This window comes from Mustela lutreola, chromosome 1 (assembly GCF_030435805.1).
Source record: "Mustela lutreola isolate mMusLut2 chromosome 1, mMusLut2.pri, whole genome shotgun sequence".
NCBI classification, from domain to species: domain Eukaryota; kingdom Metazoa; phylum Chordata; class Mammalia; order Carnivora; family Mustelidae; genus Mustela; species Mustela lutreola.
This window is the reverse complement of record NC_081290.1, coordinates 128,638,598-128,656,637: the sequence shown is the minus strand read 5'-3', so window position 1 is coordinate 128,656,637 and position 18,040 is coordinate 128,638,598. Positions and strand designations below refer to the sequence as shown.

Below are 18,040 nucleotides of genomic sequence, written 5' to 3'. Positions count from 1 at the left end.
CACAATCACATATTAAGAAATCTTTATGCATCTCCTTTCTAAAAAAGTAATCTGTATTTCTTAGCAGTACTTGTCAAGATTTCTAAAGCTTTTGAGACAAAGAGCTAAAAAATAAAACCTCCCTTGTCAGTGGCTTTAATCACATGCTGCAGCATAGCTAGCTGTGCCATATTTCAAAAGGCAAACTGGGCTGCAGAGAGTGGGACCAGTCACTAAATGAGACTGAAACAGCTGTGATTTTGCAAGATGTGCCAACATTTTCTTTAGCTCCAGGACACCAGACATTATTTGGCTCATAAAGTACCCTATGTTATTGGCTCAACTTCTGTTTAGGAGAACAAGAGATCTTGTTCTGTATCCTTGTTTGAGGCCTCAGGGGTATTAAAATGGAGGTCAACATTCATTTTTTTTTTTTACCTCTTAGTAACTTAAAAAAAAAAATCAACTGTGATTCGGATACCCTTTCCAACTTTGTGAGAATTAAAATTTGCAAGATTCAGGTCTTTCTTAAGTGAATGAGGAAATAATTTACAGCCTCTCTTAAGAGTCAGCCTTCCAAATTTAATCAGGTTACAAATGAGAGTTATAATATAGGACTGTGTTTTGGTGACTCTTAGGACAATGATATTTGCAACTGATATTATGTCATTCATTTCCTTTGTCTTATGGTTGGTTGCATGTAGAGATAGCATGTTGTGTTAAAAGAGGAGTGACATGGCAGCCTCTGGAGTAGCAAATTCCTAATTAAAGACACAAATTCTTAATAAAGTCTTGACTTTAGCCTGGGCTACCTACTAGATAGATGTCAGTAGTAGCATGCCTTCAAGTTGTGGCAACCAAAAATGTCTCCTGGTAACTGCAAGATGTCTATGGCAAAGTCATTCCCTGGTTGAGACCCGTTAGTTCTTCATGTTTTAGTACATTCATTGATAGAAAGTCTTCCATTAAAAAGTAAAGCTTTTATTTTATTTTACTTTTTTTTAGTCCTTGCACATTCAGCTTATAAAGGAAAGTCCTTGTATAGACTATATTGCCACACTGTATGACATTACTCAGAGCTCTTTGATGTCTGATGGTTTGGAGAATGAGATCAATAAAAGAAGCCACATGATAGGAGCAAGAGACATATTAAGCTTTGCAAAAAATTTAGAAAAGTGAAGCATAAATCTAAGAGCCTATGACAAATTAAATATCAGGGTAAAAATTTTGGAATAGATGCTGGTTGAAGTAAAAGTGCTTGAAAATCTGTGCTCTTTCTCTGTCCCAGTGTCCAGTATCTGTAGTCTTTGAGAAGATGCCTGGAATATAAAGAAGCCATACTCTTTCCAGGGACTCTATAGCCCTGTGGGAACCTCCTCTGACAGAAGGTCAAAATAAGTGGAGGGTGTTACCTTACCAGCAGGAGGGGAAGAAGAGTAGCAAATTGCATTAGAGGGGACTTGGTCCTTTGTGATACAGTTAGCAGCCAACGGGCAGTGAAAAAGGATAAATAGAAGAAAGGAATGGAATATCAACGGGGTAGGCTATGTGATGCTGTAATAACAAAATGCCATCAAATCTCAGTGGCTTAAAGCGATAAAGGTCGGTTTCTCACAGCATTGATCCACCACAGCTTGGCAGGAGAGCTTTGCTTCCCATAAACACCTAGAAAACCAACCTGTTGAGGCAGCCTGGATGTTTCTATTTCTGTACCTGAGGGAAAAAACATTCTCAAGGGCTTTGCACTTTGCACTTTTGTCCAGGACAAAAGCAGGGAATTTGAACTGTTTGGTAAGTAACGCTGGTAACTACGGCAGATGGTGACAACTGCAGTAGTGGCTCTGAGTATATTTGAGGCCAAACACGACCTAAATTTATTACTATCAACTAACCCTCTCCTTCGGGAATAACCTTGTGCTCCTGACACCACCTCAACTGACCTCTGCTTGGGCTTCCAGGACATAGTTGATAGGTTCAGGGATGTACATGTGACTTAACCCTGGGCCAATCACATCTCTTTATTCAGCTCTGTTTCCTGTCATAATTGGTTGGTTCAAACTGAACACCTGACCTAAGTAGGTTACTCAGAAAACTTGCCTGAGAATTTTGGAATGGATAAACAGAAAAAAAAACCAAGACCCAAGACTAAAGCAATAATGGGTAATGTTCTGGAGATCTTAGTCAGACGTTTCCTCTATGTGAGTGCAGAAAATTTAACGTAGATGGAGTGAAACCCTGAGAGGTGTTGGCAGCTGAGATGGGGAAGTCTGGTATCTTGACTCCTTGGTGTTAGCTGTTCTGGAGGTCTGTTCCAATTTCTGGTTTCCTCAGAGTCCTTTCTTAATTCACCTTTTTGCTTCAGTTTAATCTAGGTTGATAGCTTTTCTGATAATTGCAACCAATGGTAAATCTATAATTAGTTTCTAAGATAATTAGGTCTTTTTCTAATTTATCAATTTTAGAAAGTGTGTCATGAGTTCTTCCTATGACAGGTAAAGATGTTCATGTTCTTAAATTTCTCCTCCCTCTTCGCTTCTTTCCTTCACAAACCAACTTCTAACATATTTATCATCGTGCTTACATGTTCATCTTCTTAATATTTACCTTCTGGTTTCCACTTTGTTACAGGAACATTAATTTTATATTTTAATGGATTTTCTGCCCACCATCAATTACAGTCTCTCCATTCCCGAGGAGAATGTTTGTTTGTTTTCCTCATTCATCTCTTTGCTGACTGGCTTCATCAAATGATTTTTTTACAGACTTACCCATGAGTTCCATATTCATTGAGCTTTGCTCATTTGTGAAAACATTCTGTTTGTTTAGGTATGTAACAGCCTGGTGTTATAGAACTTGGGTTCCACACTTAAAAAAAAAAAAAAAATTTTTTTTTTTTCAAAACAAAATGCCCTTGGAAGTCTGTAGACATTTTAACATTTGGCACTGAACATGGTAGATAATATTTCAGAGGCCAGACTGTGTTTTTATTTTATTTTGTTTGGCTTTTTTGTTTTTCTCTAACTTGTAGGTGATTTGCTTTTCTGATTTTGATGCATGTTGAATTCTTTTTTTTTTTAATCTTTTAATTTTAATACATGCTCAGGATGTGTCAATGTTGGTTATTCTGCATCATATTTTCCTGGAATACAACATAGAATCAACATATTTTCTTTCATTTCAAGAAGAATTTTATAGTATATATTTGAATTTTGGGGGGTTCTATTCTATTTGTTCTGTCCTTAGAAGACCGATTTATTATGTGTGTGTGGAATCTGCCACTGAATCAACTGGTTTTTCCTTATTTGCTTACTTCTCTGTATTTTTTTCACAAAATGTGCTATTTTATCAAGGATTTCGTTTATGTCCCTGACTTTATTTCAGCCACATCTATTCTGCTTCTTCCTGCTTCCTATTAGTCTTAATTTCTCCTAATGATTTTATTATCTTAAAATTTCTTTTTAGAGAACTCAGCTTTTATCTTTGGTGGCTTTATTAACTCTTGATTGACCTTTATTTTTCATTCTTTTTATTTGAAATAGTTTTTCAAAGATGTTTTAAAAATATTCTTTGGGACTGCAGGGGATAGTTTTCGGAACTACTAGTATTAAAATTAAATTGGGGTGCCTGGGTTGCTTAGTTGGTTAAGCATCTGCCTTCAGCTCAGGTCATGAACCCAGAGTCCTAGGATCCAGTCCTGCATTGCTCCCTGCTCAGCGGCGAGTCTGCTTCTCCCTCTGACTCTCCCTATTCATGCTTTGTTTCACTCTCTCCCTCAAGTGAATAAATAAAATCTTTTAAAAAAGTAAATTAAATTAAATTAAAATTTCAGTCTCACTCAGTATTTCAAATGTTCAGGAGCCATGTATGCTTCATGGATATTGCATTATCTATTAGCACAGATATAGAACATTTCCGTCATTGCCAATATTGTTGTAGAACACAGGTCTTTGTATTTTCTTGTGTCGTGGGGTTTATATTTTCTGTTCTCGGCAGCAATTGCTTGTTCCCTCCATTCTTCTCTTTTACCTTATCTTCCAGACAGCATACCTAGTTTAGGGTTTAGGTCTCCATCTTAGTTATTTTGGGTTGTCATAACAAATGCCACAGACTAGATGGCTTTAACCACAGGAACTATTTTTCACAGTACTGGAGAGTGGAATTCAAGATCTAGATGCCAGCAGAGCCAGTGTTTGGAAAAGCCTCTCTCTTTAGGTTGTAGATGGCCACCTTTTTATTGTGTCTTCACATGGCCTTTCCTTGGTGTATGGGGGTGGAGAGAGAGGGGAGTAAGCTCTCAGGTGTCTCTCTTTATAGGTGTAGTAATCCCATCCTGAAGTCTCATCTCTCATGACCTCATCTAAACCTCCTAAATTCTCCATTTCCAAATATCATCACTTTGAGGATAGGCCTTCAACATATGAATTTTGGAGTGACACAATTCAATCCATAGTACTAGCCATCACAAATTCATGTCCTCACATACTAAATAACATTAATTCCATGCAAACAATCTAAAATGTCTTAAATTGTTCCATCATCAACTTTAAAATCTGTCCAAAGTCTCATCTCAATATCATCTAAATTACATATGGTGCATGGGGGAGACTTGAGCTATGATTCATCCTGAAGCAAAATTCTTCTCCAGTTACGAGCATGTAAAACCAGACAAGTTATATACTTCCAAAATACAGTGGTGGGACAAGCTTGGGAGAAACATTTTCATTCCAAAAGGAACAAATAGGAAAAGAAAGGGTTGATGGTCCCATGTAAGTCCAAACATAGAAAGGCAAATTTTGACCTTTAAGTGTCGAGAATTATCCCCTCTGGCTCGATGTCCTATCTCCCAGGCCCACTGGGGTGGCAGCATCACCCTCACAGCTGCAAGACTTTATCTTGCTCCTTTACTTTGCCATTACTCCCATGACTCTCTGCAAGGGACCTGCCCACAGGGCTTGGGAGGGCAGCCTTACCCAGAGGCACCTGGTGGCCACATCCTGGCCCACTGAAACCAGCAGAAGCCAGTTCTGTCCCTGGGTCTGTGGTGAAAATAACAGCTCTGATGATCTCTGAATCACCTTCTGCGTCATTCTTCCCTTTTCTTTCTGAGGAATAGTGTACATTCACAGCCCAATAGCTTTCCAGTCTCATCGTGTTGATTATGCAGTTATGGAAGCTGAGATGTTTCAAGATCTGTAGTCAGCCAGCTTGACAGTCTTGCCTCTTCTAAGAGTCCTGCTTTCTCTTGTTCCTTTTTGTCCAATCTGGCAGTGTTTTGCTGTTATTATTTTCATTTTCTTTTAATTATGTCTTTTAGAACCCTATTACTTATTTTCAAAGAAATCTACACAGGTTTTCTGGTTTTGATGATAGTCATCTTATAGCTTTATACTAGATAAATCATTCTTTCCTAAGAATAAGGGCTTCCTAAGAATAATCTTAAAGCCATTTTCCCTTGCCATATTTCACTGAGAGGCCATTATAAGTTCTTGAGTTAGGGAGCCATGTTTTAGAGTGGATTGGAGCATGTGTTGGGGGAGAGGGTAGGGAAGCTGCAGAGAAGCAATTTAGGAAATTCTTGAAATTACCTAGGCATAAGATAATCAAGGTATGAAGTAGGATAGGTCTAATTTTGAAGTATTTTTCATACATAATTGTGGACCCTTATATATCTTAAGATTCAAAGGGAATTAACAATTCTGAGAAAAATACCCTTGTTATTGGAGATGACTTGAAAGGATATTCTGGAATACTATGTAAAACAGGCTGCTTAGGGCTTTAGATTTATTTTCTTCTGCTAGGGTCACCACACCAGTATTACCTAAAGATGCTTGTCTAAACCAAACAAGGTGACAGAGTTTGTATCATTGAAAATTTTAGAAGGACGAATATATACATCACACACATGACCGCATGGACCATATACATGAAACAATAAATCTAGATAAGGAGCTAGATTGTTTCCTTTTATTTTTTCATAATGAAAAAGCTGATTTTCTCTTCTCAGTGGAGTATAAAACAAGATACTTGCTATTAAGATTGAGACTCTGCACTCAGGTTGGGATGCCCTAAACCACGAGATTAAATTTATATCTCAGGATGTTCTGGCCCAGTTAACTCTCAGCTGGTGATGATTGCAGAGTTTATTTGCTAATTTGATTTCTCTGAGGATTTATTTATTCATTCATGTAACAAATATTTGTCAAGTGCGAGCTAGGTGCCAGTCCCTGCTTTAGGTCTTGAAATGTAGCAGAGAAAAATAAGTGAGCACATGCATTTTTAGCAACTTCCTTTCTTCAAATCTTTGAAAGTTAAGCTGCAAAGTTAATATAACAAAAATTAGAGGCATTGACCAAATTTTTCTCATACATAAGAATAATTGATTTTATAGTGTTCCCTTAACATTCCCTTTCTGTTCTTCAAATGTTCCTATTAGAAACAGAAACAGTATTTTTCAGATATATTTGTGTACATAATCAGAATTTCTTGAGTAATATCTCAAATATTCTTCACAAGATCTCCAGCCAGTGCATTTTATTTTCAAGAATAGCATGTATTGTGCAGTTTGCATTCTGTTCTTTTCCCATTTTGTCTTGGTAGGAAGAACTACCCATATAAATCATGGCAAAGACTACAGAAAGAAATAGTTTGGATTTTTGCCAGTCTTGGTAGTATACTTTCAAATCAAGGAAGTGTTTCTACAATCAATATTTAAATAGCATATTTGGCAAGACGTTCTGCTCTGAAAGAAATGGATGACATTTTTTGAAGTGTAAGAGTAATGGGAAGACAGCAAAGTTCAAGAAGCCATCCTCTATAAGTCTGTTTTCCTTTGTTGTAACATAATCCCCTCAAGGGCCTTCAGTATCTCAGATCCCTCTCTTTTCTTTCCTTCGTCTTCTTTTCTTTTCTTTTTTCTTTACATTTCACATTTCTTTACATTTTTAAGTGTATTGCAGAATTGTTACTTCTATTTTTTCTTTTCTAGAAACCTCTTCAATGTAATTTATGACCATTGGGATAACTTTTCCGCAATATACAACCAGATGATTTTTGCAGTCTCCAGCCATTCTTTCTTCTTTTCTTTAGTGCTGATATCTCCCCTCTTTTTCTAGGATACAGAGATGCAGACTTCAGAATTTTTTCCTATTCTCAAGCTTTCATCACATCCTCTTAGACTCTATCTACTCTTGCCGTATTTTTGCTCCCCCAAAATTCAGAGCGTTGTTTCTGCTGCTTAGACAAATGGCAGTTAAATTTGCCTGAATACCTTACAAACCTCTTGATTTTCTTATCTTTTAACACTTAAAAGTGGCTTATGTAAGTATTGGACACCATTTAAATCAACCCAAAGAGTGTGAGATAAAGTGAGAGGCAAATAAGGGATAGTACAGATACGGCTAAAGATCTAGTTGTTATTTAGGCTCATTTGGTACACATATTTCATTTGTATTTTGAAAATGATTGCATTTGAGTTCCAGAGAGTTGTGGCATGAAACAGTATGGAGGTTCTCCTTACTTAATAGCAACTACCCATATCAGGTTCCTACTGTGAAGTTGGCACGGTGTGATGCACTTCAAAAATACTATTCATCCAAGTTAGTCCTCATGACACTATCTGACAATGAGAAAATGGAAGAATGAAGTTAATAACTTTTCCAGAAACAAAGAGCTAGGAAGTGACCAAACTGAGATTCATATCCAAATCTACTTGACTTCACAACTTATGCTTATGACAATTAGGCCACACCCCCTTCCCAATTCCATCCAGTGTTCTCTCTACTCTTCAAAGTGACTTAGTGCCCAGAGAGAATTTTATTTCTTATGCACACTGAGATAACTTGCAGGAACTATGGCCAGTGTTTAAGTGGAAAAATTGACTAATAGACATCTGATAGAGATAAGAAGCAGAAGCCACTCAAGTTTGCCATATCTCTCACATGTCTGGTTCTACTTATGTATGTAACATGGTGATCTTTAATGTTTCCCACTATCAGTAATTAATATTTCAAAGTGTTATGTTGGGCCATGTGTTTTGGCTTTATGATTCATAGGAGACAAAGAGAATTTCAACTCTCAATTGCAATCTGAACTCATTTGTCGTAATGTTGAGTTACGCAGAACTTGGGCACATGTAAAACAAATACCTCTTTCTGTTCCAAGCCTTGATGAGCATTTTTCTTGATGCATTTGGATTCCTCGGGTAAGAAAATCACAATGTAAAGCCATTCTTTACATTTGATGCTGAATTTGAACAAAGAGCTGTGAGACTGCTGTGGTGTGAAAGCCAGTAAAGTTCACAGAACAAAGGAGGGCAAAGCCCCCTTAAAATCACAGCATTCCACTTCATTTTACTTTGTGTTGTTATGTTGAAAATTGAATTTGCTAGTTTGCAAGTAGATATAATAGCCAGTAGAGCTTCGGTCAACGGATTAGTGTGTTTTAAAGCAAGAGATTGAAAAAATAAAGAACACATTTAAACTCATATAAAATCAGCTCTGTGCTGGGAAAGAATTCTTACTTTCACTTAGAGTCATATGAAAAAAGCTGATTTTCATGACCAAACAGTAGTACTTTACACAATTTTATACTGCTGTGATTGAAACACTCTTTTGCATTCTTCTCTCCAGTTGTGTGAGTGACAACACTCTTAAAAAAAAGTAATAAGTCACCAATATACGCTCAACAATTAAGTATCTATTTGGTTGTCTTATATAAGCCTTTGGACCTTTATATTGAGGATTGTGGAAGACTGGGAGGCAAAAATATACACATCTCCTTTTATAAACAGTCAGGCACAGTTATTCAAGAACACTGGGATTCTGTATGCAGCCATCTCATCATGAGCATGAAGCAGCATTAAAGTTGATAGCCAGTGGGATATCTGAGACCATGACACACAAAATACTATGAAATTCATGGCTTCAGTACATTTTTGGGGGGATGGTCATGAGGTGCTTTTTGAGAATGTCATATTCTTTCTTATGAAATCAAGATAGTCTCTCAAAACAATTTTGCTGCCATAATGTAGAAATGAGGGAGAGAAGCCATTCCCAAATATCTAGTTAGTAAATCCATTTTGTAAAATGCTAATGTTGGAAAACAAAGCTCTATAAATTGTATCTATCAACACACACACTTTATGGTAATTCATTTACTTTTATTCATGCATTTCTCTATGTCATTCTAAAGAGGACTTGGAGCACTTTGTTTCCAGGTAGAAATAGCAAAACACTCAAAACTATACACATATAAATGATGAACGCTGAAAACCTAAATTTTGGAAAATAGAAAAGAAAGAGTCTGGGAAATAAAGTGATTATTTTGAAGATGTCGGTATTGGATATAGGATTTCATGAAACAGGAAAAATCTGATCAAGTTCTTTAGGGACCAGGACAATCAAAATTTTAGGGATTTATGAATATATAGGAAAGAAATATCTTTAATGTCAAAACCATATAAAAGTTTCATTAGTTATAGCACTAGCTTTGAAGATTAGAACCAAAGAATGATATGTAAAATATTTTGTTATATAATAACTATAAATATTAATTTAACTCATTATGTTAGAAATATTTTTATACATATATTATGTATATATTATATACATATATGCATATATTTAATGCACATATATGCCCATAATATATATGTCTTATATACATATGTGTGCCTATATATATACATAAGCATGTATATTGTATCCATATATGTATCTATATTATATAACACTGTAACTATTTAGCAGCTGAATATAGTTTACTTCATAGTATGTATTTAGTCATACACCTAAATCTCAATGTCCTTATAAATTCAAGATTCACAGAATCTCTTCAACTGGTGTTAGCCTAGTGATAATTCCTGTTAAATTTCTGGTACACATTAATTATTTCAACAAATATTTCTTGAATGCCTGTCATATTCCAACCTAATAAAAAGTGGTAAACTGAGCAGACATGGTTCGTGATTATTTGAAACTTACATTTAGGGGAGAATATGAACAATAACATTAAAACTTGCATAAATGTGAGAAATAACAAGGAAGATGGGTTGCAGATTGGGGAACAAGTTAAGGCCTTCAGGAGGAGGGGTGATTAAACTGAGATCTGAATGGAGATTGAGTAGCAGTCACCCTGAAAAGTGGAGAAAGAACATTCCAGGCAGAAAGAGGAGCATGGAGGTAGAAAAAGGTTCATATATATATATATATGTATATACATATATATACATATATATGTATATATTTTCTAAAGCGTGATGAATGAAGAAGCAGCACAAAAGGTGGTTAATGAGACCAGCAGGACCCAGATCATGAACACCTGACTTGAAGGCCCTGCTGAGGATTTTGATTTATGCTAGAAGTGCAATGAGATTACCCTGATATCGTGTAGAAAAGAACTAGAGACAGAGAAGTTTGCAAGGGAGACAGTTTAAAGACCGTTTTGTGGCTCTGGTGAGAGATGGCCGACTGTAATGAGGATAGAGTGTAATGAGGATGGTGTAGATGAAATCTGGTGGCATCAGATATATTTGGGAGGACAAAATCAACCAGATTGGCAGTAAAGGTTTCAAGAAGGACCACCAGGTTTCTAACCTGAGTAATTAGGTTCATTATGGTACCCTTAACTGAAATGGAAAAGATCAGTGAGAAATAAATTTGTGAATAAAAGTAAAAAAAAAAAATGTTTGACACATGTCAATATACATTCAAGTGGAGATGTTGAAAATGAGACATATGGACTAGGCAAGGGTCTCTTAACATTGGCCCTAATGACATTTTGGGCCAAGATAAGGACCTGGGTATTACAGGATATTTAACAGCATCTCTGACCTCTACCCATTAGATGCCAACAGCACTGTCCTCTTGTTACGGCAATCGCGAACATCTCCAGACTTTGCCAAATGTCCTTGTGGGGTAAAACCACCATTAATTCAGAATGACTATCTTTGAAATATACTTTTGGAATTGATGGAATATAGATGAAATTCAAAATCCATGAAAGAAGAAGAAATCATCCGTTTAGGAGTTTAGGTTTCAGCAAAATGGTGTATCAAGTATATGCAGCAACTCTCCCACTCTGGAATGTTTGATAAAGAATGTTTGACAAACTTAACACTGAAAACATAGAAATAAAGAAAAGACCTAGGCAAGAGAATAATAATAATAATAAAGGATAAAACTTTAAATAAACATGGAGCTAATGCTGCTGTAGCTTTGATACTGGAGTTGGAGGGGTTCCTCACTACTCATAAAAATAGCACAGGACTGGATTTTCAGTTACTATATATGGACTATGCAAGGCAAAGAGTCAGAACTCTATGAAAAATACTCTTTCATAAAGTCTGAACCATAGAAATGAAAAGTGTACATAAATATCTGCCCCATGACCCAGCAGTTGATGAGGAAACTCATATTTGTTTAGTGTCTGGGAACTGGGCTCCTCCAAGCAATCAGAAGCCTGAGGCTATGTCCCATTTTGGTTTGGAGTTGAACTTCACAGTATCTGAGAAGGCCAGAGTCACCCAGCTGAGAAATTAATATAAGAGCTGGTCCTTACAATACCCAAGGGATAAATAGAAGAGTGATGCAAAACTTCCTCTGAGGATCATTCCCATAACCACTCAGCAAACAGATTCCAGCCAAAACTAAATCCCTCTCAAAGAAGTGCAGAATTAAAATGAAACTATAAAGAAATCATTGATCATGAAACAAAGTTGACAGACACAATACATAGGAGAATTATTGCTCTAATCACATGAAACAATGAATAACACAAAGCTGACTATAATCAGTAATGTGGAAGATAATTAAAAATATTAAAACAGGGGCACCTGTGTGGTTCAGTGGGTTGAAGCCTCTGCCTTCGGCTCAGGTCATGATCCCAGGGTTCTGGGATCAAGCCCCGCATTGGACACTCTCTGCTCAGTGGGGAGCCTGCTTTCCCCATTCTCTCTGCCTATTTGTGATCTCTGTCAAATAAATAAATAAAATCTTTTAGGAAATTACAAATAAAGTGGAAGTTAAATAGTAGGTTCTTTACAAAACTTAAGATATGGAAGGTAGAGCTGAGGAAATATCACAGATTATAATTGTTGGTGACAATCGAAGGTCTTAAAGATAACTTCTTTATGGAAGATAGCATGAATTGGACAAACACATATCTATTAGGAGTTCCAAAAGCCTAGGATTGGAAAGAGAGAAAAGTGGCAATAATCAAAAAGACAATGCCTATGAATTTCCAAAATTGAAGGGGAAAAAAACCATAAAATAATGAATTCATATGAAGTATTTTAAAAAGAGTGATCATCTAAGTAAAGGAGACAGAGACAGATGAGAAGAGAGTCTCGGACAATTTCCTGAGGAACCTCAAAAGATAAAGAAGGCAAATCAAGTTTAAGAGAATGTTTTGATGTTAAATAAATTTGAATAAGTTTGTCCCTATGTAGTTTTGTTACTTACTACATACAAGTGAAAAGAGAGAAAAAATTTGCATACCTGTATATCACTCTTTTCCTCCTGGGCACATGGACTATTTATCTAACAGAAGGACTAAGGTTATTCTGCTTCTTCATATATTAGTTTGATCTTGTGACTCTCTGCCTGCTTTAACACACAACAAACAAAGAGCCTCAACTTCAACCCAAAACTTTCACATGGTGTATTAAGAAATGCAAATAGTCTTGAACTTTAACTTCCCCCTTTTTTAAATTAAAGTGATGAGGAATCAACTCTGTTACATGAATAAAATAACTGTTTGGTTTTATTATGATAATCAAGGATAGCCTTTAGATTTATTTATGATTTTTATTTGAGATGTTCTTTATATCTTACTACATTTGGTAAATATTGCCTGAGTAGTTGCAGTGGGTATATTCTTTGAATTTTAAAAAATTTTGTATATATGTTAATGTTATCTTTACAATTAAAAAAATATCAAATGACTTCCTATCATAGACTGATAATATTTAGGTAGAACTTTCCTCTTTAATATTATTGTTGAGTTTTTCTTTAGTCTCACATAGACTTTAAGTACTTTTTCTGTGCCCTGTATTTGTAACATAAATATGTTATTTTTATATTTACTATATTCTTATTTTTTGTTTCTGTATTATTTGAATTATGAATGTATCTCTACAAGTAACACTTTAATTTTGCTTTTAAGCAAGTCAATTTTAATCATTTTATTTTATTGTCAAGATCATTATTCTTGGTATAACTTTGATTTTGTAACTTAGTTTACATATTTCTGTTTTGTCATGTGTCAAGGAAACTTGCTCTATTTACCTATATTAGTAATTAGAATTTGTAGTTGCTTGATGTTTTTATGTAATACAAATAATAGCTCAGTTTCATCTGGCACTTTCTATGTGACAAATGTTTTGTGAAGATTTTCTCTTTCAAGTCTCCTAACAATCTGTGAGGGATGTACTATCATTATTTCTGACATACAAGTGAGACGTCTGAGCCTGAGAGAAATTGGAAGCTCACCCAAGATCATAACACATAAGGAGCAGTTGAATTTAAACCAAGTGTTGGACTCTAGAGCTAGTGCTCTTAACTGCTAGGCTGGGTTTCCCCATATATTAAGTTGGCTAATTTTCTCATTATTATCATATTTTACCAATGAAGTAAACAGTACCCAAAGCATGAAAGTTTGTTGCACACAGCTGGTGGGGAAGTAAACTGGGGATTCCAATCCCCAAGTCTGACTGGGAAGATTATAGGCTCCCTGGTTCCTTGGGAAATGACTGGGGAATCAGATGTTTTAATTGTTTAGTAATTTTGCAAGAGACAGCAAGTATAGTAGATAAGAATCCAATACTGGGGTTAGACAAAGCTTGACACTGAATTCCAGTTGGGCTACTTTCTTGCCCTGTGTCCTTGGACAAATTGCCAAGCTCTACTGAAGTCCAGGTTCTTCATCTGTGAGGTAAGACTGGAAATTGTAGTGTCTGCCTGATAGAGGTGTCATTGAGGATTAAATAAGATCCTGCATTTGGTATGCCTACTAGTGCTGTGCCTGCTGTAGAGTAAGTGCTGTAAGTTGTTCTAGAATAAATGTTATGTTTTAAAATTTTAAGGCATTTAATTAATAGGAGGAATGGATGCTATTTGCAAAAGATTAGAGAACTTTGGAAGCAAATGGAAAATATTTTTATATTCAAATACCTGAAGAGTCTTCATGTGGAAGAGTAAAAATAATTATTCAGGCCTTTCCTCAAAAACAATAACTGAACCTGTGGTTGTAAGTGAAAGGGAGACTGATTGTGTTCCAATTTAAGAAATTGTCTCACAATCAAAGCTATTCCTAAGTTTTCTGCTTCTGAAGAAGTTTGAGTAGAGGTTAGTGAATCCCTTCTTGGGTGGGGTGGGTCTGACTCTAGTTTTTAGAACAGCGATCTTAAACTACAGATACATGCCTTGTCAGGCACTCATCTGGAAGGAGATATTGAGACAATGGGGGAGGAGGAAAGAAACAACTATAGGGTACTAAATCCTAGTCTTTCATGAGAAAATAGTGTGGTGTTGTTGCAAAATGAATCATTTATTAATTAAAAGAATTTACTGAGATTATAATTGATAAATAACAATTTATAAATCCCTGCCCTCCTAGAGTTAACATTCTAGAAGAAGAGGCAGATGATAAAAGAATTAATGATGTGGAATGTTGAAGGGTTGTAAATAGGATGGAAAAAGACAACTAGAATTACTTAAAGGAGACCAGGGCTGCCAAGGTGAGGGTTGTAATTTTAAAATGAGTGATTTAGAAAACCTCCATAAGCAGGCGACATTTAGGAAATGTTTGAAAGCAGGGAGGGACGGAGTTACAGGTTTTGGGAGAAGAGCACTGCAAACTGAGAGAACATTCATTCAAAGGTACCGAAGTAATAACTGTCTCATGTGTTCTGGGAAGAACAAGAAGGCCAGCATGACTGGAGCAAAGGAAGCCATGAGAAGACTTGCAAGGGATAGTATTAGAGAAGTAACAAAGGGTTGAACCATGGAAGGACTTGTATACCATTGTATATACTTTGACTTTTATACACATTGAAGAATTTCAAGGGTGATAACTTTCCTTTTAATAGGCTCTGTTGATGTGTGAAGTATATAGTACAGGGGTGAGAGTAGAAGCACAGAGGCCAATTAGGAGGTGATTGTTGTGATCTGGGTGAGCCATGATGATGGCTTGGACCATGGGGTGAGCAGCGACTGTGAAGGAAGGTGATCAGATGCTGAACGCATTTTGAAGTTAGAACTAGCTGATTGCTTGTGGGTATGAGACATATAGAAGCATCAGTGAGGACCAAGATGAAGAAGACTTCAGGTTGGACAGGTTTTAAGGTGCAGAGAGGTTCACATTTGGAAATTTTAAGATTGAAGGGTTTATTAGGCATGAGGAGCCTGAAAGGGAGCGACCAGCAAGAAAGATGGAAAACCAAACTATTTTAGTGTCCTGGAACCAAGACACTAAAAACAAAATATAGCAAAGAGAAAGGCATAAGAAACTTGAGTCTGAAGACTGAGAATTGACAGGTCATTAGTGACCTTAAAAACAGTTTCATTGGAATAGTGGTGGTCCAAGTGGAGTGGTTTAAAAAAAAAATGTAGGGAGAGAAACTGGAGATGGCAAGTATATACTGAAACACAGTCTAAGAAAAAAAAAAGATTAACTTGAAATTCACATTACTTGGGAAATCTAATTTTCTTAAAGCATTCTTTGGATTTTTCTTTTTCTTTTTTAAATTTTTTTCTCCTTTTAAAGATTTTATTTATTTATTTGACAGACAGAGATCACAAGTAGGCAGAGAGACAGGCAGAGAGAGTGAGAGGGGGAAGCAGGCTCCCTGCTGAGCAGAGAGCCCAAATGTGGGCTCTATCCCAGGACCCTGAGATCACGACCTGAGCTGAAGGAAGAAGCTTTAACCCACTGAGCCACCCAGGCGCCCCATTCTTTGGACTTTTCAATACTCCATGAGGTTTTTTCTTCTCTCTCTCTCAACCCAGCCCTAGGGAACAATCTTTACATGACAAGAAAGAATAATTAATACTCAAAGACTTTATTGCATGTAATATGATCTAATCAATAGGATATTAAGTCAAGCTTTGCTTGAACTCCTCTCTTAGCATACTTTATGGAATGATCCATTAGAGAAGTTATACATTTTCAGATACCTATCATCATGGTATAGACTTTTGATATGAACAGTTATATTTAATAACTCAAATATAAACAAATTGATTTATAATTTTCCTAATAAGACTTCCTGGCCTAATGTTTGATTCTAAAGTTTTTTCTTTTTTTTTTTTTTTTTTAAATCTTCCACAAAACCTAACAGGCTGATTTTCCAATTTGTTCTATGGAAGAATATCCTTATTTGGCAATGAGAAGAATCAAATTTGAAAAATCCCCTTTTTAAATTTTTGACCTTAAAAACAGAAGCTCCTGGGACTTTAATGAGGAAACTACTCCCATGTCAGGGAGGATATTTTAGTGAACATCCCAACAGAGATCCTCAGGCTGCTCTCTTCTCAATTACTAGTGTCTGTAAAGAACACAAATGATGGCAGGTTCTGATTCTGGGAACATAAATATCAAACTGTACAGTAAATTTTAGATTATCATGTTTTATATCAGAAATTATTGTTCTATGTTTAGTGGGTGATCAAACATACCTGAAGCACCAGTTTGGGTTGTATTTTACATACCTTTTTCCTCCTGCCATACCTTTCTTGACTTATCTCATTATGCCTTTCCTGGTGACTTTCAATCAATCCAATGACATATATGTGTTAATGACCTTCCATGCCTGCATCTTCTGTTACCTGCTTAACCACTCCATGGCAATAGCATTGACAAATAGACAACAAAAAACAAAGAAGAAAACAAAACCCCCAAAATAGAGCTGGAGCAAATGGGTGAAGTTGGGGGTTAAAAGAAAATCAGTGCGTCTTGGACATGGAATCTATGGAATAAGCTATGTACACTCGGTGGCTATAGGATCTACCTTCCATATCATAAGAAGTAAGAAAATACCAGTGAAATGTGGAGCTCATCCCTTATTATAGTAATAAGCATTTGTTTATGACACTGTGTTGGGCAAACATTGCAGAGATTACATAGATGAATGCAATGAAATATCCACTTTCAAAATTCTAGGATCTTGTACTTTGTGGTATCTTTGAAAAAACAAAAAACAAAACAGAAATAAACTATCGAGTGAATCTCTAATAAAAGCAATTAGGGACTAGATATTACATAAGCTAAATAATCCATATGAGCCAAAATATTAGTTAAATTTAGGTCAATATTTTTCTTAATGAAATGTCTTCTCATTAAAGATGTTATTTTCTTTAGTATTTTGGAATATTTGTAATAATTTTTCAGCCACACTGGAGAAAATAAGGCTCTCCTTCAGTCCAGGTGGGTATTGCTTCAATAACCACCTCCCATTTCTGCCCCTGGGCCATGTGTTTCTAGCACCCTCCAACTCCCATCCCCCTGAAGGAGAAATAAAGGAACAAGACAGTTGTGAAAACTGGAACTTCTAGCTTAGGAACCAATGGTAAGAAGTACTTCCTAGAACTCTTAAATCTGGGTCAAGATATTTGCCTGCCTGAACTTACTAGCAGGAAATAAAAATTGTGCTTCTCTTTTGACTAATCGACATTTCCAACTTGACTCCAATGTATGTTTTTTCCTACCCCATCTCCAAACACACAGCATATACTCTTCTCTATGTTATCTTCAAACACAGACATTTGGTGTGAAACCTGGAAACTGAATGGGAAACTCATAATCAATCTGTTATAAGCAATATCAGACAAGCATAAGGGAATATTAGCAAGTACTGATATCACAGTTAAATCACATGCAACAGTTAGGGAACATTTATTTACCATTTTTACAGACCATTGGATTTCCAAATGCTTCTGCAGAATTACAATTAATTAGAGCAAATTAATCACTTGGTAGATTTAAGCTTTGATTCTCAATAACCTTGAGATGATGTTAGTTTTTTCTTTTGCTGAGGATTAACCCATTCCCTAAATCCAGGTAGGTA

At 36.0% G+C, this 18,040-nt stretch overlaps 1 long non-coding RNA gene across 1 annotated transcript in view; it reads right to left on the bottom strand.

The window, feature by feature from the left end:
* The window catches only part of LOC131831770 (uncharacterized), a 51,561-nt gene extending 38,994 nt beyond the window's left edge, over positions 1–12,567 (bottom strand). Inside the window, exon 1 of the long non-coding RNA XR_009353795.1 lies at positions 12,474–12,567. This is a non-coding gene — a long non-coding RNA (uncharacterized LOC131831770). The remainder of the gene's footprint in view (positions 1–12,473) is intronic.
* Positions 12,568–18,040: the final 5,473 nt, after the last annotated feature.